Raw genomic sequence first — 22,706 nt, 5'->3', positions numbered from 1 at the left:
TTGTCAGGGAGACCGGGGGTCTCCCTGACTTCCCACATCCTGCAAGAGGAGCATTCCAACATCCTGCTGGCATTCTCTCTTTTTCAGTTCAGGTGTGGATTTGTCTACAATACTTCAACCAATTTTCCTGATCATGCCCCTTCTGATTAAATTGTTAGTTTCATACTTTGAAGTACCAAATTATAGAGCTGCAGATTCACTGCCTATAGTTAGTAAAATTGTCAAAACTAATGAAACAGTCTTAAATAAAACCTGCACTTATACAAGTTACAACGTAGTAAAAGCACCTGCAAAATCTTATTAAGAGTGTAATAAAATAAAGCAACAAGCTTCTTACAAATGTACATCCTTAAGTAAGCAGCTTGATGATACTGTCAGATAGAAGAGCACTAAAGGGAGATGCACCAATGAGATTTCAGGAATTCCAGAAGACAAGATTTTGGCAAAAGTGTTGCTGGTGAGGTAATGAATATCAGGTATATATATCAAAACAAAACTGAGATTACAGTTGTGGGGGGAAGAGATCAAAGAAGAATTTGAAAATATGAAGGAGATTTTTAAATTGAAAATATTTTTGGTTCAGTGGTGCTCGAGTGAATTGGAGTTGGTGCAATTTAGGAACTGAGCACACAAGTTCTAGCTGACATTTCTGTGTATAGCTCTCTACAGTTTCTCGGGGGTACCTTGCCAGTGGATGCCCAGATCATTGAAATAGACATTCAGATGTCAGAATGTTCCAGAAGAGGACTTATCAGCAGCAGTTAAGCTAAGTTTGAGAGGAGATGACGAGGTACACAGGTTGAAGCCCTAGTATTTTATTTGGTAAGATGTAGAATCAAATACTCAGCTCAAGGTTAAAAAGGTTACAATCTGCACAAAATGCTGGAGGAACTTAGCAATTCAGGCAGCAACTGTGGAGTGGAATTAACAATCATTAAAACTTGACACATAACCCTTGCTTCACTCTTCCTGTTGCTCAACTTTTAAATGTCTAAGCATTCTGTTCCCCTGCCAAACCCTACAATCACTTCAGTAAAGAGCAAGATTTCTGGACAAATGGCAGCGGCTTTCTTGCTGTTCCTCCAAGACACCAGAGAAAAGATCGCAATAGGAATGGTGAAGTGTTCTTGACAGGTCACTCAAGTCAAAGCTGGAAAGGCTATTTTACCTCTACTAAAAGGAAACAGGCTTGCACACAGAATGGGGCAATTCACTTTCAGCAGCTGCCTTCCTACATCTGTCCACATCCACCATTTTAAAAAAAACATTCAATTACCAAACCCCAAAATTAAAAACAAAAAAATCCATTATTAGAATGCAGCTTGGTGCCAAATTTTGCTAATACACACTGGGACCCTTTCCAAGAGCCATCTGGAAATAAAAGTATTAGGCCAAACCAAAGGTAGAATCATGGAGATACAAACAATATGGATCACTTGAATACGTGGGGGAGGTGCATTAGCGTAGTGGTTTACAGTACTTACAACATTTTACAGTACAGGTGACCCTGGTTCAATTCCCACCACTGCCTGTAAGGAGTGTGTATGTTTTCCCCATGACTGCGCAGGTTTCCTCTGGGTGCTACAGTTCCTTCCCACATTCCAAAGACCTACTGGTTGGTAGGTTAATTGGTCATTTAAATTGTCCCATGATTAAACTAGGATTAAATTGGGAATTACTGGGCAGTATGGTTCAAAGTGACAGGTGGGTCTATTCTGCGCTGTAGCTAATAATTTTAAAATGCTGATAACCCTGGGTGGTTTGTTTCTGTCTGAATGAGATCTTCTGTTTTCAGGTTCGAGTTAAAAGCCAGCCTCCAGCAAACCCCAGTTCCTTTCCTTCATACATTATGAATTGGGCCTGGTCATAACATCACCATAGCTCAGCCCAAAGAAACAGCTACGAGGATCCTCAGACAAGAAACACCAGGCAACCTGATTATTTTTGGAATTAGTTATCATTACTAAGTTATCTAATATGAAAGCTGCAACAATGCAGCATAAAGACATAGTTATAAACAACAAAAATAAATGAAAGGATGAAGGAGATGGTATTGATGGGTGAATGAATGAACCATTCAGGAATTTGATGGAGGAAGGGAAGTAGCCGTGTCTGGGTTGTTGAGTGTGGGTCTTCAGGCTCCTGAACCTACTGCTGGAGACTGTTCGTTGGTGGAAGTGGGTAAGGGGGATGACAAATGAGTTTGCCGGGTCACTTCCAGATACCTACTGTAGTTCTTGCCGAATGTGGGGGCACCACAAAAGCGTTTTCGGGGACACATTGGTACGGCACACAAACACACGCACATGGGAAGGGTTACAGACCCCCCGAGTGGGCCACTGGGACTCTGAATCATTCTCGGTACGAGGCCACGGTATTGATGACAGACGCCCTTCTTTAATTCCCAAAGTCTAAGCTAATGCCGCAGGATCATCGGGGTAACGGTGCCGCGCTGACCCGAGCTCCGTGAGGCGGGCCCAGGACGACATAAGCCGCCGCCTCCCGGGGCCGATCCCGCGGCCCAAGCACATAGGTCCCGGCCAACGCTCGATGCCTCCCCGGTAGTAGGCAGACTCACTGCCAATACCTACCGAGTGCAGCTCAATTTTCTTAACCCAGCCGACAAGATATTTATTTTTTCCCCCTTCGGAATTTACTTCCTGGTGACGGTTTAAATTTCCGCGGGCTCTTACCGCACATGCGCTCTGACGCTCTGCCGGGCACTCTGCAATAGCGCAGGCGCACTCACGGGCCCGGGTGTGTTGGAACTACGGCGGCGCGTGATGGCTGCCGTTATATTTGTTGTGTTGTGGTCGAATTGTCCGACCCATGGGTGCGAGATTGGTGTCGGAGTGTGATGCCGCTTCGGCTTCCTCGCCGTTTGTGAACTTTCCCTGTGCAGTATTCCTCTCTCCACCGGCGCTGTCCGTTCCGTTGAATGTTTCCATCATTTTCAAGTTTTCTTTCATAATTCCTGCACTGGGACCTCAGGTAGAAGTTTTCATAGTAAGAACTGCAAGAGTAGAGTGATATATATTTATAAAAGGGAAACACGTTGGCCCATCAAGTTGAAGCTGGCTCACAGGACGGTCCTTAGCTGCCCCACTACTTGCCCCAGATTCATTCACTGACCAACGCACAGTGGCCAAATAACCCACCACACGCCCTTCAGCCCAGTGGTCATTGGGAGAAGGAGCACAGGAGTCTGAATCACTGAAGCCGTGAGACAGCAGCTCTACCAGTTGAGTCCTCTACCGCCTTCCCACAGACGTCAATATTCCTGCCAGGAGATGATTCCCACTTACTACAGGAATTTGAGTCGCTCATTTTGGGTGAGTTAACTTGCATCCCTGATGTGGCACGAAGGTAAATGCAATTCCCATGCGTGCACTGGAAGATGAGTTGGGGGGGGGTGGGGGGTGGGGGGTGGTGAGCAGAATTTGGGTAGCACAGTTTCACCAGCACATTCCCTGCTATTTGTTATAACTTGCAAACAAGTCGAAGGTGTTTCGGGCAGAATCTGGCCACACAGTTATGAGTGTGCAGGAAGTAGAGTAGGGGGCTAGGTACGCAACCTTGCAGAGCAACAGTGTTTAGAATAATGGTAGCCGAAGTGTCACTGCCTGTCCTTACTGATTGTTGGTCAGGAAGTCAAGATCCATTTGCAGAGAGACTTTCTGGGTCTGGAGTTTGGTGATGAGTTTGCTTGGAATGATAAACATAGAAATTTACAGCACATTACAGGCCCTTTGGCCCACAATGTTGTACCGACCATGTAACCTACTCTAGGAACTGCCTAGAATTTCCCTACTGCATAGCCCTCTGTTTTTCTAAGCTCCATGTACCTATCTAAGAGTTTGAAAAGTCCCTATTGTATCTGTCTCCATCACCTTTGGTGGCAGTGCATTCCATGCACCCACCACTCTGTGTGAAAAACTTACCTCTGACATCCCCCTTGTACCTAACTTACTTCTGACACCCCCACCCCGTACCTAACTTCCCTCTGACACCCCCCCGTAGCTAAATTATTGTTTGAAGGCAGAACTGTAATCATTGAGCAATAGTATGACAAAGGGGTCTTCAGTTTCCAAATATTCCAAAGACGTGTGTAGGGCCAGGGAAAAGAACCTGCCATAGACCTGATTGGGCCGTAAGCAAGTTATTCTTGGTTGAAATTGTTTTAAAGGTTGGAGTTAATACAAGCCTTTCGAAGCACTTCATGATGGTAGATATCAGAGGCATTGGGCAGTAGTCATTAAGGCACGTTATCATGATTGTCTTGGGTACTGGGATGAATATGGTCTTGTTAAAGCAGGAGGGAACCACAGCCTGGAGCAGGGAGAGGTTAAAATTTAAAGAATGAGGAACTTGGTATCTAATCCAAACTTGTTCCCCTGAGGAACATTTTGATGAAGAAGGTGAGGAGGGGAGGAAAATGGGGCATTAGTGGAGAGGATGAGAGAGAGAGAGAGAGAGCAAAAATTAAACATACTGGAAATGCAAACTAAAACTGGAAACACTCAATACTTGAGGCAGCATCCCTGGGTAGAGAAACAGTCTGCCCCTTCCGGCCGAGAGCCTTCTTCAGGATGTGAGTGAGCAGGAGCTGGAAGGATTGTGTAAAGCCAAAGCATGAGGACAGCTGGGTTTTGTAACATTAGGCAGCCATAGGAAACATTGGAGAAATTATTTTGTACAACAGATACTACCCCAAAAGGTGGTATCAGCAGACTTAAAGAGAAAATTGGAAAAGTACTTGAAGAAAAGTGGGGAAAGTGATGCTCCAAGAGGTTGTCCTGTCCAAGACCGGAAGAAGCTGCAGAAGATCATGAACACAGTGCAGCACATCACACAAACCAATCTTCCGTCCGTGGACTCACTTTATACCATACGCTGTCGGAGCAGTACTGCCAGGATAATCAAGGACACAACTCACCTAGCCAACACATTTTTCATCCCTCTTCCCTCTGGCAGAAGGCTCAGGAGCTTGAAGACTTGTACGGCCAGATTTGGGAACAGCTTCTTTCCAGCTGAACGGATCCTAACCCGGATCTGCGCTGTACCCTCTAAATATCCGGACCTGCCTCTCGGTTTTTTTGCACTGCCTTACTTTCCATTTTTCTATTTTCTATTTATGATTTATAATTTAATTTTTTAAATATTTACTATCGATTTGTAATCCAGGGAGCGGGAAGCACAGAACCAAATATCGCTGTGATGATTGTACGTTCTAGTATCAATTGTTTGGCGACAATAAAGTATAAAGTATTCATTCATTCATCGGATGCCTCCTGAGCTCTCTCAATTTTATAATTGAATAAGAACACTTGAAGTCGTAGAGTCTGAGCCTTACAGCACAGGAACAGGTTCTTCAGCCCCTTGAGTCTGTGCTGACGCCAGCCAACCATTTATGCTAATCCTACATTAATTCCTTTCTTCGATCTTAAATCACTTTCCTATATTTTCAGAACAGCAGAAGCTTCAGTAGCCTTAAGCTGTTTTGTCTGCTGAAAGAATCTATATGTTTTCCACGAAGGCCAATTTGTCCCATGCAGGAGAATCATCCCCATTACCTGCACAGGATATTACAACACCATGTAGTCCTCAACTGGATACAAGATATAGTCGAGGCTTTCTTCTTTTAACTCCCTTATATACTGTACTTTTTGACAGTTTTTACCAGACTGTTTCTCTTTTTTTTAGATCAGATTCAGATTTATTTATCACATGTACATTGAAACATACAGTGCAATGTGTTGTTTGGTTAGCAACCAACACAACTGAAGGATGTGCTGGGGACAGCCGCAAGTGTGGCCACACATTCTGGCACCAACGGAGCACACCCACGATCTTTAGCAGAACAACAACAACAGCAACAGATGAAGAAACAAAACCAAAACAAACCCCTTTCCTCCCTCTCTCCCACTGATCCACACACTGGCCTCCAACCACAGGAGGCTTCCAACTTCCAGTCCGTGGACTGGACTCACAGACTGACAGACTTTTAGCTGGTGGGCCTTCAAATTCCAGACACACTGACCCCAGGGGCTTCGACATTGGTTCTCAACGTCTAGGCTTGCCAACTTTAGTCATCAACCTTTGGGCTCCAGCCACTGGTTTCAATCCAAGACTCACTGATCACGGCAATTAACTCCCGACTTGCACTGTCCTCTGACTCCGCGACTTGCCAATCTGGGGGTGAGGGATGGGTCTCCAATCCTCGTCCATGGGGCCCACCAACCTTGGGTAACAATCGTCTTCATCCTTAGCGTCTGCCAACCAGACATTTAAATAGTGGGATTACTGGCCTTTAATCATGGAATGTGCCAACCTGGGCTCCGACCAGCAGCTCCTGCAGATGGCACTCCATTAACTCCTAATCTCTAACCCCCCCCCAATCCCTGTCCCTTAACCATAAATCCCTGCACAGCCCCCAAAACCATCCCTATGAGCCTAAAAAAAAGCTAAGTCTGAGCTGCGAACTTGATGAACATTGCACCTGACACCATCTTGTCCGGATACGGGAGAGTCCAGACAATTTCAGGGCTGTGGACCAAGGAATAGAAAGTGGGATTGGCCAACAAAGTTCAAAAAGCTCAAAGTGAACTTATTATCAAAGTTCAAAGCTTCAAGAGTCCAATTTAATGTAAGAGAAATGTATACAATGTACATCCTGAAATGCTTTTTCTTCGTAACCATCCACGAAAACAGAGGCGTGCCCCAAAGAATGAACAACAGTTAAATGTTAGAACCCCAAAGTCCCCCCCCCAACTCCTCTCCCTCCCGCCCATAAGCAGCAGCAAGCAACAATCCCCCCTCCACCAACTGGTTTAAAAAAAAGCATCGGCACCCGCCACCAAGCACTCAAGCGTGAGCAATGCAATAACAAAGACACGGGCTTGCAGTTTCACCCAGTATATGACATACCACAGGCTCTCTCTCCCTAATAAGGGAGAAGGAGGTGCCTCCATTTTCCCAGCAAACGGGGAGACAATACAAACAACTCGCTGGTTTATGACGTTAAAAGTCCGTTATGTCGCTTTTTTCAAGCTTTGTGCCTGAAGATCTCAAAGATCTCGGGTCTCCAAGCACACAACCATAGATATTTCAACTTCCCCGACGACACACGGGTCTCCTGCCATGACATCAACCCTCGATCTGCCCATCTCCAGAGCCCCAAGATCCTAGGCTTCCAAATCCAAGCTGGACTCTTAGGCCGAGCCCTTGGCATGCCAAACAATGGTCAGTCATGAAACCCCGAGAGTGGGTCCCATTCCCACAAAGAACTGAAGTCAGCGTGTAACTCCAGGTCAGGGTCATCAAAGGAACCCTGAGAGGGAAAAGTAAAGATATTAAAGATGGAAATAGAGCTGCTTCCACAGCATTGTGGGCTGATGGGCCTGTATTGTGCTGTAGGTTTTCTGTGTTTCTAGCAAAGGAGTTGCCGTTTAGCGCTATCATTACTCCGCTCTGCCTCCAGAATTGTTCATACCCGAAGTACACTTTGTACATATATGTCACAATATACAACCCGATGTTTAGTATGATTCGTGATTCCTCAGATAGTGAAGCAGTTCATACCGTAGGCAATATCCAGGCTTGGGCTGAGAAGTGGTAAGTAAAACTCGAGCCACGCAAGTGCCAGGCAATGACCACCTCCAACAGGAGAGGCTCTAACTATCGTCCCTTGACAATCACCATCACTGAGTCCCCTATTATCAACATCCTGGGGGCTACCATTGACAGGAAACTGAACTGGACTAGCTATATAAACACCGTGGCTACCATAGCAGGTCAAAGGCTAGGAATCCTGAGGCGTGTAACTCACCTCCTGACTCCCCAAAGCCTGTCCACCATCTACAAGGCTCAGGTCAGGGGTGCAATGGAATGACCTCCCTCACAGCACTGTGGGTGTACCTGCACCACAGGGACTGCAGCGGTTCAGGAAGGCAGCTCATCACCACCTTCTCAAGGGCAACTAGGGATGGGCAATAAATGCTGGCTTAGCTGGCGACACCCACATCCCGTAAATGAATAAATTTTTAAAAACTCAATAAATATATACATAACCACAACTTTGGAGGGTGGAGCTTAGTCAAAACGGCATTAAATGGCAACTTCTTTGCTTGCATCCTTGGAAATAGCTCTATTTCCATCTTTAATATCTCTATTTTTCCCTTTCAGTGTTCTTTTGAAGACCCTGACCCGGAGTCACACGCTGACTTCAGTTCTTTGCGTGAAAGGGACCTGCTCTTGGGGTTTCACGACTGGCCGTTATCCGACATGCCAAGGGCTCGGCTTAAGAGTTCAACTCGCCTTTGGAGGCGAAGGATCTTGGGGCTCCGGAGACAGGTGGATCGAAGGTCAGTGTCCCGACAGGCCGGTGTGTCATGGGAGCCGGAAGATGTTTGGCTGTGTGCCCAGAGACCTGAGATCTTTAGGGCACAGAGCTCAGAAAGAACGACGTAGCGGACATTTAGCATCGTAAACTAGCGAGTTGTTTGTTATGTCTCCCCTCTCGCTCTTATTAGGGAGAGAGAGAGCCTGTGGTATGTCGAATACCGGGTAAATGCGTAGTCTTCGGGGTACTGCAAGTCTGTGTCTTTGCTGTTGCTTTTGCTGCATGCTTGAGTACTTGGTGGTAGGTGCTGATGGGGGAGGGGAGTCGTTGCTTCCTGCTGTTTACGCGCGGGAGGGAGGGGAGCTGGGGGGACTTTGGGGTTCTAACATTTAACTGTCATTCATTCTTTGGGGAACTCCTCTGGTTTTGTGGATGTTTGCGAAGAGAAAGTATTTCATTATATTGTATACATTTCTCTGACATTAAATGTACCTTTGAAACAAGAGAATGAAAGACAACCCAACTTGGGTATTCAACCAGAGTGCAGAAGACAACAAACTGTAACTATGAAAAGAAGGAAATAATAATAATAAATAAATAAGCAATAAATCTCGAGAACATGAGATGAAGAGTCCTTGAAAGTGAGTCCATTGTTTGTGGGAACATTTCAATGAAGTTGAGTGAAGTTATCCCCTTTAGTTCAAGAGCCTGATGGTTAAGGGGTAATAACTGCTCCTGAACCTGGTGGTGTGAGTCCTGAGGCTGTTCTACCTTCTTCCTGATGGCAGCAGTGAGAAGACACCATGTCATGCACTTTGGTAGTAGAAATAAATGTGCAGACTATTTTCTAAACTGGAAGAAAATCCAAAAATCTGAGATGCAAAGGGATTTGGGGAACCTTTGCAGAACACACTAAAGGTTAACTTGCAGGTTGCGTCATGGTGAGGAAGGCAAATGCAATTTAGCATTCATTTCAAGAGGTCTTAAATACAAGAGCAGGGATCTGCTGTTGAGGCTTTATAAGGCATTGGTGAGGCCTCCCTTGAGTATTGTGAACAGCTTTGGGCTCCTCATCTAAGAAAAGATGTGTTGGCATTCGAGAGGGTTCAGAGGCGTTTCACAAAGATGATTCCGGGAATGAAAGTGTTGTCATACAAGGAACGTTTGATCACTCTCTGGGTCTGCAGTCGCTGGAACTTACAAGGATGAGGGGGGATCTCATTGAAACCTTTTGAATATTAAAAAGCCTAGACAGAGTAGATATGGAAAGGATGTTTCCCATGGTGGTGGAATCTCGGACGAGAGGCCATAGCCTCAAGATAGAGGGGCATTTAAAACTGAGATGCAGAGAAATTTCTTTAGCCAGAGGGTGGTGAATTTGTGGAATTTGTTGCCCCGTGCAGCTGTGGAGGCCAGGTCTGGGTGTATTTAAAGTGGAGATCGAAAGATTCTTGATCAGAGACGACATCAAAGGTTCAGGGTGAAAGCCAGGGAATGGGGTTGAGGAAGGGAAGAAAGGATCAGCCATAATTGAATGGTGGAGCAGACTCGATGGACCAAATGGTCTAATTCTGCTCCTATGTCTTATGGTCTTAAGGTCCTGGGTGGTGGGTGTCCCTGATGATGGATGCTGCCTTCCTGTATCAGAGTTTCATGTAGATATACTCAATGGTGAGGGCTTTACCAGTGATAGACTGGGTTGTATTCATTTTTTTGCAGGATTTTCCATTCAAGGGCATTGGTGTTTCCATACCAGGCCGTGATGCAGCCATTCAATACACTCTCCACCACACATATATAGAAGTTGGTCAAAGTTTTAGATGTCACGCCAAATGTTCGCAAACTGCTATGGAACAGAGGCGCCGCTGTGCTTTCTTTGTAATTCCACTTATATGCTGGGCCCAGCACAGGCTTCCCAAGATAAAAATACCTGGGAACACAAATACAATGGGCCCAATGGCCTCTTTTAGTGTTTTGCCCTTCCAGAAGTCCATGAATGGTAGCACTTAAAGCATGCTGTGAAAGTTTTTGAGACCAAGGGTGCTGGAGTATTGATTACACATCTTGTCAAAAGAGGGAGCACTCTTTTGTCAGCCAATCAAAGTGTAACACTAAACAAGCTACAATCCAGGTGTTCAGTGGCATGCCACATCTGGCTCTGATTAGTGACATCTCACCGGATTCTGGAATGAAAAAAGAAGGAAAAAATTCTTCTTCCAGAACTTCCAAGATGCAGACAAAAGGAAAAGGAAAGTATTTGTAAATGCAGCCTACCCGTGGTCAGGAAACAGATCCCTGCTTTGAAAAAGCTGTCCCAGGTGTTCACAGGTATCACTCCTATCAATTCATTTCAAATATTTCAACTTCAAAGACTTTCTGGGACAATAGGATTGTGACAGAATTTCAACTTAAAGATCTCTTATTACATTATTTTGCAGTGCGGTGAACAGCTCAGGCAAAGATATCACTTACTTGCACCATGTATTAGAAATCAATTAATATTCATAATCTCCTTTAAAGAAGCAAACAAGAAACCCGAGCTGGAAGGCAGAATGTGAGATGGCCCCTATAGCTGGGTATCCATAACCTAGCTCTAAATTAATTGTGTCGCACTACACTGCCCCAGCCACAGAGACGTGTTACACACACATGTTCACTTCGAATTGTGGCCATTCAGCTTTATCAATTGGCAGCAATCAAAGGCTTTGAACCAGGGGTTCCCCATGTGCTATTGAATATGTTGGCTCTGGTTAGGTGACATTTTCATCTTCTCCTTTTCTGAATGGAAGCCAAAACATGCTTGTCACCACGGAGTCCAGCCTGGGTCACAGATGCTGACAGATGGGTTACATCTGTAATTTAGAGATCTTAGTTGATGTACCAGTTTCTGAGTATTACTGCACAAAACCTAGTTTTAAGAGTGTCAAGTATTTTTAAAGCTCATCTGTGTGTCACTTCCATGCTTAAATTGAACAGTTTTATGAGTGAGAAAGAAATTTACGGATTAAAAGCATTAAAAGCAGCAAATGATTTGCTTATTTCTATTTGTCTCTGTGTGGTCCCTCCTGAACTAGGAATATCTATCATCTCTGGGGAATGGTAGCGTAATGTCTGTTACTGGACCACTGATCCAAAGACTGAGTCCAAATACCACCATGACAGCTGAGGAATTTACATTTGAGTTAATTATTATTTAGGAAGGGTAAACATAAGACTTAATTGTTGTGAAATAAAACAATCTGATCCAATATTGTCTGTCAAGGAAAAAAAAATCAGCTGTTCTTAGTCCAGACCAATGAATGTACTTGACTGTTAACTGCCTTCTTGGTTTACGGTTCATGGTTTTCATTTATTGGGATAGACCCTTCCAGCCCATTGAGCCCTGTTGCCTAGCAACCCCCTATCTAATCGCAGGACAATTTACAATGACCAATTAACCTATCTTTGGACTGTGGGAGGAAACTGGAGCACCCAGGGGAAACGCACGTGGTCACAGGGAGAACGTACAGACTCCTTACAGACAGCAGTGGGAATTGACCCTGCGTCGCCTGCACCGTAAAGCGCTGTGCTAACCACTACTCTGCCGTGCCACCCCAGGCTGCTCTGAGAAACCCATTCTCATTGTTGTTCAATCACTGATTACATGTGTCCCTCATGTGGAGTTTTATTACTGTCTTGTAGTTTGTCTTCCCTGTGTGGTCTGCTCTTAGAACAGATAGAGAACGTTGATGGAGATTGTGTGGAGAAATCAACGACCTGCTCCAGTCTGCTCCTTAACTCAGAGTTCCAGCTGTGGGAAGGATTGAAAGGGGCAGAATTATGGAAAATTGTTAATATGTGCAGTAAAGTGTCATGGTACATTAAGCAGATCAAATTGTCAAAGAGTTGAAATTGCTTCTACCATTGACAATTGAAAAGATTAGCCTCATCCCTTGCTAACAACATTCATGAGGAATTTCTGATTGATAAATAGTTGTGGACATGGTTGACTTGAACTGTTACCTCCCAGCGCCTCTCACTATCTGCCGATTGTTAATGTTATAAAATTGTTGATGTCTGTTTGTCTTTTGATGTTTATCAGCAGTATAAAGTATTTTGAAACAAGATTTTAATCTGCAGAGAGGCAGTAATCCAAGGAAAGTGTATTTAGTGTGGAATTTGGTATTTTAACTAAGTGCCATTCATCAAAAAAGTTAGAATTTGTAACAACCCATTTCAGCTTTTAGAATCAGTGACTTGGTGACTGTACGAGACAACATATCTCTCATCAGGTCTGCAGTAATGTGATGATAATCTTGAAGGAGTCATACTGAACTTGTTGAAAAGATATAGAACACATTTCGAAAATCCTTCTCCCATTGGCATTAATGTGGTGTGCAGCATAGTGCTTGTGCTACTGGTATAGAATAGAGAAACCTAGGGTATTGATCAGGAGGCATGAGTTCAAACCCCACCCTGAAAATCAAAATCAGCAATTAAATATGAGGGAAGGTGAAAGGAAAGGTAAGAGACAGACCCCAGAATTTAAAAAAAAGATTGGATCAGAATCGAAAATAGTGAAACTATCAGATTGTCGTAATGTTTCATGTACTAACCTGCTAGCTGATTCACTAACGTTGATCAGAAAAGGAAATCTTCTTTTATCCAACCCAATGCAATGCAGTTAGATCTTAACAGTGCTTTGAAATGACCCAGAAAGACACTCAAACACTCAGACCTCAAAGTTAAAGATAAATTTGTTATCAAAGTACATATATGTCACCATATTCAGCCCTGGGATATATTTTCTTGCAGGCATATGCAGTAAATCCAAGAAACACAATGAAAGACCGTACTCAACAGGATGGACAATCAATGTGCAAAAGAAAACGAATGGCGCAAATACAAAAATAAATAAATAGATAGATAGGCAATAAATATTGAGAACATGAGATGAGTAGCGGCCAATTGGAGATCCGAAGTGTGAGAAGACGTAGCTCGCTCAGGTTCGCCGATTGAGCAGAAAGGGCATCGACTCGTGGCGGTTTGTGTTTTAAGAAGTGGTCGTTCAGCATTCAGGCTTGATTGGCAAGAACAAATTAAAACAAGGCGCGAACAAGCGGAGTGGCTATTGTCAGAGTGGCCAACATTGGAGGGGACAGAATTAGAGTAGGGATTTTGAAGCTTTAGATCTTTGAGGCTTTAGCTCTTTGAGGCTTCAGCGAGGAGAGGCTTCTGTTGGAAAAAGCGAAAAGCTGTAGTTAGAGCTTTCCCCCACAGTTTATTTATTGTTTTTCCTTCTTTATATTTCCTCGGTTAGAACAGTAAGAGTGAAGCAGGATAATTGAATGCTCCTCTTGTGGGATGTGATAAGGCAAGGAGACCTCCAGTGTCCCTGACAAGTACAACTATGAGAAGTGCATCCAGCTGCAGTTTCTAACAAACCGTGTTAAGGAATTGGAACTGGATGAACTCGGGATCATTTCGGCTGAAGAAGTGATAGATAAAACATAGAGAGGGGTAGCTACACCCAAGGTGTAGGACACAGGAAACGGGGTCAGGAAGCAGAAAGGGGTTAAGGAGCTACCCCTGTGGCTATTCCCTTCAACAGCTGGCATACCATTTTGGATACTTTGGGGGGATGACCTTGCAGAGGAAAATCATAGCAGTCAGGTTTCTGGCACTGAGTCTGGCTCTGATTCAGAATGGAAGTGGGGAGGAGAGGCGAGCTGCGGTGATAGGGGATTCATTAGTTCGGGGAACGGACAGGAGGTTCTGTGGATGAGAATGAGATTCCCGGATGGTGTGTTGTCTCTCAGGTGTCAGGGTCCAGCACATCTCAGATCGATCCTCAGCATTCTTAAGTGGGAGGGTGAGCAGCCGGAGGTCGTGGTCCATGTAGTTACTAATGACATGGGTAGAAAGAGTGATGAGGTTCTGCAAAGTGAGTTCAGGGAATTGGGTGCTAGGTTAAAGGGCTGGAACTCAAAGATTGTGATCTCAGGATTGCTACCCGTACCACATGTTAGCAAGGCCAAAAATAGGAAGGTTTTACAGTTTAATACAAGGCTAAGGAGTTGGTGTAGAAGGCAAGGCATCAGATGTTTGGATCATTGGGCTCTCTTCCAGGGAAGGTGGGACCTGTACAGAAGGGATGGCTTGCACCTAAACTAGGAGGGGACCAATATTCCAGCATAAAGATTTGTTAATGCTGCACGGGGGGAGGGGGCAGTTAAACTAGAGTTGCAGGGAGATGAAAACCTTGGTTTTCAAGAGATATTGAGACCCTGGTTAAGAAAAAAAAAATGAGGTGCATAGCAGGTACAGGCAGGTAGGAACAAATGAGGTGCTTATGGTGTGTAAGAAATGCAAGAAAATACTTAAGGAAATCAGGAGGGCTGAAAGAAGGCATGAGATTCCCCTAGCAGACAAGGTGAAGGAGAATCCCAAGAGAGTCTACGAACATGGCTAAGAGCAAAATAATTGCAGGAGTCAAAATTGATCCTCTGGTAATCTATATGTGGAACTAAAAGGGATGGGGGAGATCTTAAATAAATTTTTTTTGCATCTGTATTTACTTAGGAGATGGCCACAGAGTCTGGAGAAGTGAGGCAAAGCAGCATCAACTTCATGGACCCTGTACACATTAGAGAGGAGAAGGTGTTTGCTGTCTTGAGGCAAATTAGGGTGGATAAATCCCCAGGACCCAACAATGTGTTCCCTCGAACCCTGTCGGAAGCAAGTGCAGAAATTGCTGGGGCCTTAGCATCGATATTTAAATCATAATTAGCGACAGGTGAGGCATTGGAGGATAGACAATGTTGTTCCGCTATTTAAGAAAGGCTCTTAAAAATAAACCGGGATATTATAGGCCGGTGAGCCAGACATCAGTAGTGGGAAATTTATTGGAAGGTATTCTAAGGGACTGGATATATGAGTACTTGGACAGATTAGGGGCAGATTAGGGATAGTCAACATGGCGTTGTGGGAGAAGCCAGAGAGTGGTAATAGATGGTTGCCTCTCTGACTAGAGGCCTCTGATTAGTGGAGTGCTGTAGGGATCAGTGCTGCATCCATTGTAGTTTGTCATCTATATCAATGATCTGGAAGGTAATGTGGTTAACCGGATCAGCAAATTTGCAGATGACACCAAAAATAGGGGTGCAGTGGACAGCAAGGATCGTAAAGAAAACTTTTGTCACCTTGGCCTTCATAAATGAAAGTTCTGAGTACAGGAGATGAGATGTTATGTTGAAGTTGTATAAGACATTAGTGAGGCCTAATTTGGAGTATTATGTACAGTTTCGGTCACTCTCCGACAGGAAAGATGTAAATAATGCTGAAAGAGTACAGAGAAAAGTTGCTGGGACTGGGTTATAAGGAAAGATTGAATAGGTTAGGACTTTATTCCTTGGAATGTCAAAGATTGAGGGGAGATTTGATAGAGATATACCAAATTATGAGGGGTATAGATAAGGTAAGTGTAAGCAGGCTTTTTCCACTAAGGTTGGGTGGGGCTACAACAAGAGGTCATGGATTAAGAGTGAAGGGTGAAAAGTTTAAGGGGAACATGAGAGGAAGCCTCTTCACTCAGAGGAATGAGCTTTCAGCGCAAGTGGTGCATGAGAGCTCAATTTCAACATTTAAGAGAAGTTTGGATAGGCACATGGATGGTAGGGCTGTGGAGGGTTGTGGTCCCAGTGCAGGTCAATGGAAGTAGGCAGTTTAAATGGTTCAGGATGGACTAGATGGCTCAAAGGGCCTGTTTCTGTGCTGTACTTTTCTATGAAACTATGAAGAATCCTTGAAAGTGAGTCCATTGTTTGTGGAAATAGTTCAGTGATGGGCGAGTGATGTTGAGTGAAGTTATCCCCCCTGGTTCAAGAACTTCATGTTTGAGGGGTAATCAGTATTCCTGAAACTGGTGATGTTGGTCCCGAGGCACCTGTACCTCCTTCTTGATGACAACAGCAAGAAGAGGGCATGACCTGGCTGGTGGGGGTCCTTGATGATGGATGCTGCTTTCCTACGACAGTGTCTGCGTAGATGTGCTTAAAGATGGGGAGAGCTTTACCTATGATGGACAGGACAGTATCCACTACTTTTTGTGGGATATTCCATTCGAGGGCATTGGTGTTTCCATACCAAGCTGTGATGCAACCAGTCAATATTCTCTCCACCACACTTTTATGGAAGTTTGTCAAACTTTTAGATGTCATGCCAAATCTTTGCAAACCTCTAAGGAAGTAGAGACACTGCCATGCTTTCTTCATAATGGCACTTACATGCTGGACCCAGGGCAGATCTGCTGAAATGATAGCGCCAAGCAATTTAAAGTTCCTGACCTTTTCCACCTCTGAACCTCTGACGAGGGCTGGCTCTTGGATCTCTGGTTTCAAAAATCATCTCCTTGGTCTTGTTGACATAGAGTGAGAGGTTGTTATGGCACCGCTCAGCCAGATTTTCAATCTCCCTCCCATATGCTGATTAGTCACCACCTTTGATTCAGCCAACGACAGTGGCGGTGTCAGTAAACTTGAATTTGGCAATGGAGTTAATGAATACAGACTTATCCAGCAATGCACATGATTAAAGTTCAAAAAGTCCAAACTACATTTATTTTCAAAGTATGAATACAACCTTGAGATTCGCCTCCTAACAGGCAGACACAAAAAAAAAAGAAACTCAAAAGAACCCATTAAAAAAAGACCACCAAGCACCCAATGTGCAGAGAAAAAAAGAACAAATCACGCAAACAATAAACAGAAGCAAATAGCGTTCTGAACTGATTCCACAAAGAGAGTCCAACCACAGGCCCTTAGTTCAGAGCAGCGAGCTGAACTGACCTGACCCTCACCTCGGGCCCTGATTCCCTGACCTTTTCAATTTGGCTTAGTGCTTAAATTGTTGTCCAGACATCGAGTTCTGTCTCTTTGATGTGCTCTGGGGCAATTTCAGTACTGAGGTCTTGGCAGCTGAAGGTTGAGACACAGAGGGGGAATGGCCACATTGCTTAAACTGGAGAGGTGCAGTTGAGGTTGAAAGTACTTGAAGAAGTTACAGAAGTTAGGAGTTACGAAGCTATAGAGAGTTTGCAATAAACACTTTTAAACCGAGATATTACCAAATGTTAAACTATATAGGTTATCAATCGTCATGTTAACTCTTTTTCTAAAGAAAGTAATAAACTTTCTTGGATTAAATATAAATGCTTATATCACTGAGTTTATTTTCTGCAGTTTGTTCTTCTGGAATGTTTACTTACTGCTGAGAGTATTGTATGTCATCGTAAACTCAACATTTTAGGAACAGCTTCTTCCCCTCTGCCAACAGATTTCTGTATGATCCGTGAACACCACCTCGCTACTTCTCGTTTGCGGTATTTGTTTATTTTTTTTAAATTGTAATTTATAGTAATTTTTTGTGCCTTGCACTGAACTGCTGCTGCAAAATAACACATTTCATGATGTATGTCAGTGATACTAAATGTGGTTCTGATTCTGAACCTGATTCTTTACACGAGGGTTAATATTTCATACGGAATGGCCATTGGAATGGAGTCAAGGCTTAAAGGTGTGTTGTGAGAGAGGAGAGATCAGTTAGATCAGCAACCGCTCAAACATCATCATACTCAAATCTACACTGTATACTGACAGCCCGTTTATATTTCTTCATTAGCTAAACATGAGTAAGTTTCATTATATTTCATGGATAGTGTATAAAAAGTGGGGAACTAGCTTGATTTTCCCCCTCTGGGCTAAACTGCTCAGTCACATATCTTACTGAGGCCATACCAAATTCAACACAGCTCTGCTCCTGAACTTGGGCTCTTCTAACTTCAATACCACCTGTCGAGGGGCTCCAGAAGTCTTGTTAAATAAGCCTATGCAAATATTTACTAATGAGGATTAAGCACGATGACACCTTCAGCTTCCAGATGGTGGATGTATTACTTGGCCACATGGTAACGATTTCCATAAAACACAAAATGCTGGAGGAACTTAGCTGGCCAGGCAGCATCTATGGAAAAAAAGTACAGTCGGCCCGAAACGTTGACTGTTTACTCTTTTCCATAGATGCTGCCTGGCCTGCTGAGTTCCTCCAGCGTTTTGTGTGTGTTGCTTGGATTTCCAACATCTGCAGATTCTCTCTTTTTTAAGAATTTCCATGAATTTATCCAAAGTCAGCTAAATATATTATTATAAGTAAATATTTACATCAAACCCTTTATTTTTGCTATCTGAATTCTTCCCTGTACAGTATTACAAATTTGTGAATTAAACACAGTCCCAGACTTGAAGCAGTTGCTCTGAATTATATTTATTCCTCACTGAATGAATGTAGACTTTTCCAAGTCGCTTTTACGTTTGGAAAGGTGTGTCTCCGTGAAAGTTCAGTCTCCAGGTGAGAAGTCGTCATGCTTTTTTAAAGGAACACGCTGCACAGAGTTGAATCTGAGTGCTCTGCATGGATCAAAATCCACAAAGTTAATGTTGATTACATGGGATAATTGCGGCAGTCACACTGACAGTTCTGTGCTCTACCCCAGAACTTAAAGGGAACAGATGCACAGGCAAGTGCTCCAGAGAGCTGGCCGAACGAACCACAAATCCCACGGTGGTAATTTAAATTCAGATTGTAATCTGTAAACTGGAAGGCAAAAGCAACAGTGATGATGATTGTGTAAGTATCCAAATCTCCTTCAACCTGCTGTCCTTGCCCAGTCTAACTCATGTGAAACTTCCCACTCCACCTGGCTGACTTTTAAAAGGACTCAGAAGAGGTCTTACAAGCCACTCAGCAGTACATGAAGTAATACATCCAATGGACATAAATGCTTCAAAAAGGCTTCTCCTTATCAAGGAGAGTTAAATAAAAAAGGCCAGTAAGTACCGGCCTTGCCAGTGATGACTGGATCCTGGCAACTATTTAAGAAGAAAGAAAATTGTATGGTGCGAACACAGGATAGAAGTCATAGAACACCACAGCACAGAAGCAGGCTCTTTGGCCCATCTAGTCCATGCCAAACTATTAATCTGTCTAGTCCCATTGACCTGCACCCAGACCATAGGCCTCCCATCCATGTACCTATCCAAATTTCTCCTAAGTGTTGAAATCAACCCTGCATTCAACACTTCCACTGGCAGCTCGTTCCCCGTTCTCACCTCTCTCTGAGCGAAGAAGTTCCCCCTCATGTTCCCCTTACACATTACACCTTTCACCCTTAACCCATGACCTCTGGTTGTAGTCTCACCCAACCTCAGTGAAAAAAAAACCTGTTTGCATTTACCCTGTGCTTACCCCTCATAATTTTGTATACCTCTATCAAATCTCCTTTCGGTCTTCTATGTTCCAGGGAATAAATCCTTAACTTATTCAACCTTTCCCTAAACTCAGGTGCTTGAGTCTCAGCAACATCCTTGTAAATTTTCTCTGCACGCTTTCAACCTTGTTTACATCTTTCCTGTAGGAGTGTGACCAAAACTGCACACAATACTCCAAGTTAGGCCTCACCAACTTCTTATAAAATTTCAGCCTAACATCCTAACTCCTGAACTTAATGCATTGATTTATGAAGGCTAATGTGCCTTTAGCTTTCTCAACGACTTTATCTACCTTGGACTCCACTTTCAAGGAATTATGGATCTGTATTCCTAGATCCCTCTGTTCTATATTACTCCTTTTGTCTGCAGTTTTGGTCGCCTACATACAAGAAAGATATAAATAAGGTTGAAAGAGTACAGAGAAAATTTACGAGGATGTTGCCGGGTCAGGAGGATGAGTTATAAGGAAAGATTGAATAGCTTAGGAGTGTATTCTTTAGAACGTAGAAGATTGAGAGGAGGTTTGATAGAGGTATACAAAATTAAGATGAGTATAGATAGGGTACATGCAAGCAGCATTTTCTACTGAGGTTCTGTGGGACTACAATCAGGGGTCACGGCTTAAGGGTGAAAGGTGAGAAGTTTAAGGGGAACATGAGGAAAGCCTGTTCACTCAAAGGGTCCAGAGAGTGTGGAATGAGCTGCCAGCACAGATGGTGCATGAAATCTGGATTTCAACATTCATGAGAAGTTTGGATAGGTACATGGATAATAGGGATATGGAGGGCTATGGTCCCGGTGCAGATTGATGGGAATAAGCAGATTAAATGGTTTTGGCATGGAATAGATGGGCTGAAGAGCCTGCTTCTGTGTTGTACTTCCCTATGACTCCTCAGTGCCCTACTGCTCTCCATGTAAGACCTACCCTGATTGCTCCTCACAAAGTGCACTTGTCTACATTAAATTCCATCTGCATTTTCAACCTATTTTTCCAGCTGGACCAGATTCCACTGCAAACTTTGATAGCCTTCCTCACCTACCCTGGTAAATCCTCAGGATTAGGAACAGTTGTGAAGCCTCTTTGTCTGTTCCCTTGTTTAAATAGATTACGGCTTATCCGCACCTTACTGTCCTTTGGGTGTAATTCACAGTACATTTCCCAAACAGAATATTTTTATCAATGTCAGTTTTAAGATTTTCAGCTGAGCTCTGGACTCCAGACTTTTTGGGAAAAGAGTTCATGATATTACTGGCCTTTGTATAAAGTGTTATAGAACCTTCAATGTACCAAGTCCATTCAGATCATCCAACACTCATTTGCACTAATTCCACTCTAATCCAATGTTATTCTCCTCCATGTTCCATCAGCTCCCTCCACCAGACACCCTTTCTCTCAATTACACACTGATGGCTATTTACAGTGGCCCATTCACTTATCAGCCTGCACATCTCAGGGAAATGGGGAGAAATGGAACAATGGGGAGGGCCCTGGTGGAGGACTTTGTCAAATGGTGCAAAAGCTGAATCATCTGCAGCTGAACATCTGTAACACAAAGGAGATGGTGATGGACTCCAAAGGAGATGGTGATGGACTAAGCCTGCACTGCTCCCTGTTACTATTGTTGGTGAGGATGTGGATGTGGTGAGGACCTACAAGTACCTGGCGGTGCACATAGATGACAGACTTGAGTGGAGCACCGACACAAAGGCTGCGTACAAGGAAGGCCAGAGTCATCTCTACTTCCTGAGGAGACTGAGGTTCTTTGGAGTACACAGGCCTCTCCTTCACATGTTCTACCAGTCGGCTGTCGCCAGCACAATCTTCTATGCAGTGGTGTGCTGGGGCAATGGCATCATCATGGGTGATGCCAACAGGCTCAGTAAACTGATTAGAAAGGCTGGCTCTGTTATAGGAGTAGAAATGGACACATTGGAGGCTGTGGTAGAACAAAGGACCCTACAGAAAATCCTGGCAATTCTGGACAATGTTTCTCATCCTCTGTATGCCACCTTGGCTAAACAGAGGAGCACTTTCAGTAATAGTCTAAGACAACTGCGCTGCTCCAAAGAGCGTTATATGAGGTCATTCTTACCCTCGGCCATTAGGCTCTATAACAGACATCCCACCTCTCCCGGAAGTTCCGGGAGTCTGCCGCATATTAATAGCAGCTCCCTGATGCCCGCAAATTATATACAATATCCCAGAAATGAGAGGGAGAGCGGGGAGCAAGAGCGAGCATCCTGATAGGTCTACTTAGCACAAAGAGAGACCAATCAGTTTTCTCTGTGGGTAGGCTTTACAGTCGACCTCTGTCTCTCCATCAGTTCAGTTTCGTGTCCTGCACCGCCATGGCAAAGTGTTTCTAAAAAAGGAAAATATAAAATGCACTTCACCCCAGACTACACTAGAGTGTACCCCTACCTAATAGGGGTCAAAAATAATGATAGTGTTGCTCCCTGCGCTGTTTGCAACAGTGATTTTTCTATTGCCTATGGTGGGTTAGGATTGTAAAAGACATGTTGAGGTGAGTTTAACAGGTGTCATTCGTTCATTAGCATAGCTAACGTTATTTAAACTAGCTGGCTAGCTGCTAAGCAGCTACACTATTGATGTCCTACGTGATGAGGCCAAACTCCCTGAAGACGTGCTTAAAGTTGTAATAGAATTTTAAAAAACGACTCCATGATAATATATAAGTACATACTGTATTTTAATGTCACATTTTCTGCGTATACCCAGTTTACAGATTGGTTTACAGATTAGACAAAATCACTGAACAAAGTATTACATAAGACAATATAATAAAGATACACCTTATGCTTTTATTTCTTTTAGGGACCACAACATATTAGGGAGGCTAATCGCAGGGAACTATTTCACAGTTCTTTTCAGCAGAGCCACATCACAGTACAAGGAAAGTTTGCAAAAGAGATAGAAAAGCTATTTGCATTAGCATTGAGTTTGCCAACAAAATACTCAATAAGGAATATATATGGTCAACCGGGGGGGGGGGGGGAATATGGGGTTGGGGGGGGGCGGGGCTGCTACCTCCCTGAAATGG

The 22,706-nt window shown here is 43.8% G+C and overlaps 1 protein-coding gene and 1 long non-coding RNA gene across 3 annotated transcripts in view; one reads left to right on the top strand and one right to left on the bottom strand.

Annotated features, from left to right (window-relative positions):
- LOC140204952 (kinesin-like protein KIF18B) overlaps positions 1-2,699 on the bottom strand; it is a 114,054-nt gene extending 111,355 nt beyond the window's left edge. For both annotated transcript variants that reach the window (XM_072271957.1, XM_072271958.1), the window contains exon 1: positions 2,592-2,699. The gene's annotated coding sequence lies outside the window, so the exon portion shown is untranslated. The remainder of the gene's footprint in view (positions 1-2,591) is intronic.
- Positions 2,700-2,782: 83 nt separating this feature from the next.
- The window catches only part of LOC140205441 (uncharacterized), a 96,743-nt gene continuing 76,819 nt past the window's right edge, over positions 2,783-22,706 (top strand). Inside the window, exons 1-2 of the long non-coding RNA XR_011887844.1 lie at positions 2,783-3,332; positions 8,185-8,363. This is a non-coding gene — a long non-coding RNA (uncharacterized lncRNA). The remainder of the gene's footprint in view (positions 3,333-8,184; positions 8,364-22,706) is intronic.

The sequence above is a fragment of the Mobula birostris genome, chromosome 11 (assembly GCF_030028105.1).
Source record: "Mobula birostris isolate sMobBir1 chromosome 11, sMobBir1.hap1, whole genome shotgun sequence".
NCBI lineage: Eukaryota > Metazoa > Chordata > Chondrichthyes > Myliobatiformes > Myliobatidae > Mobula > Mobula birostris.
The sequence above is the reverse complement of the archived record's forward strand: the minus strand, read 5'-3'. Positions and strand labels throughout refer to the sequence as shown.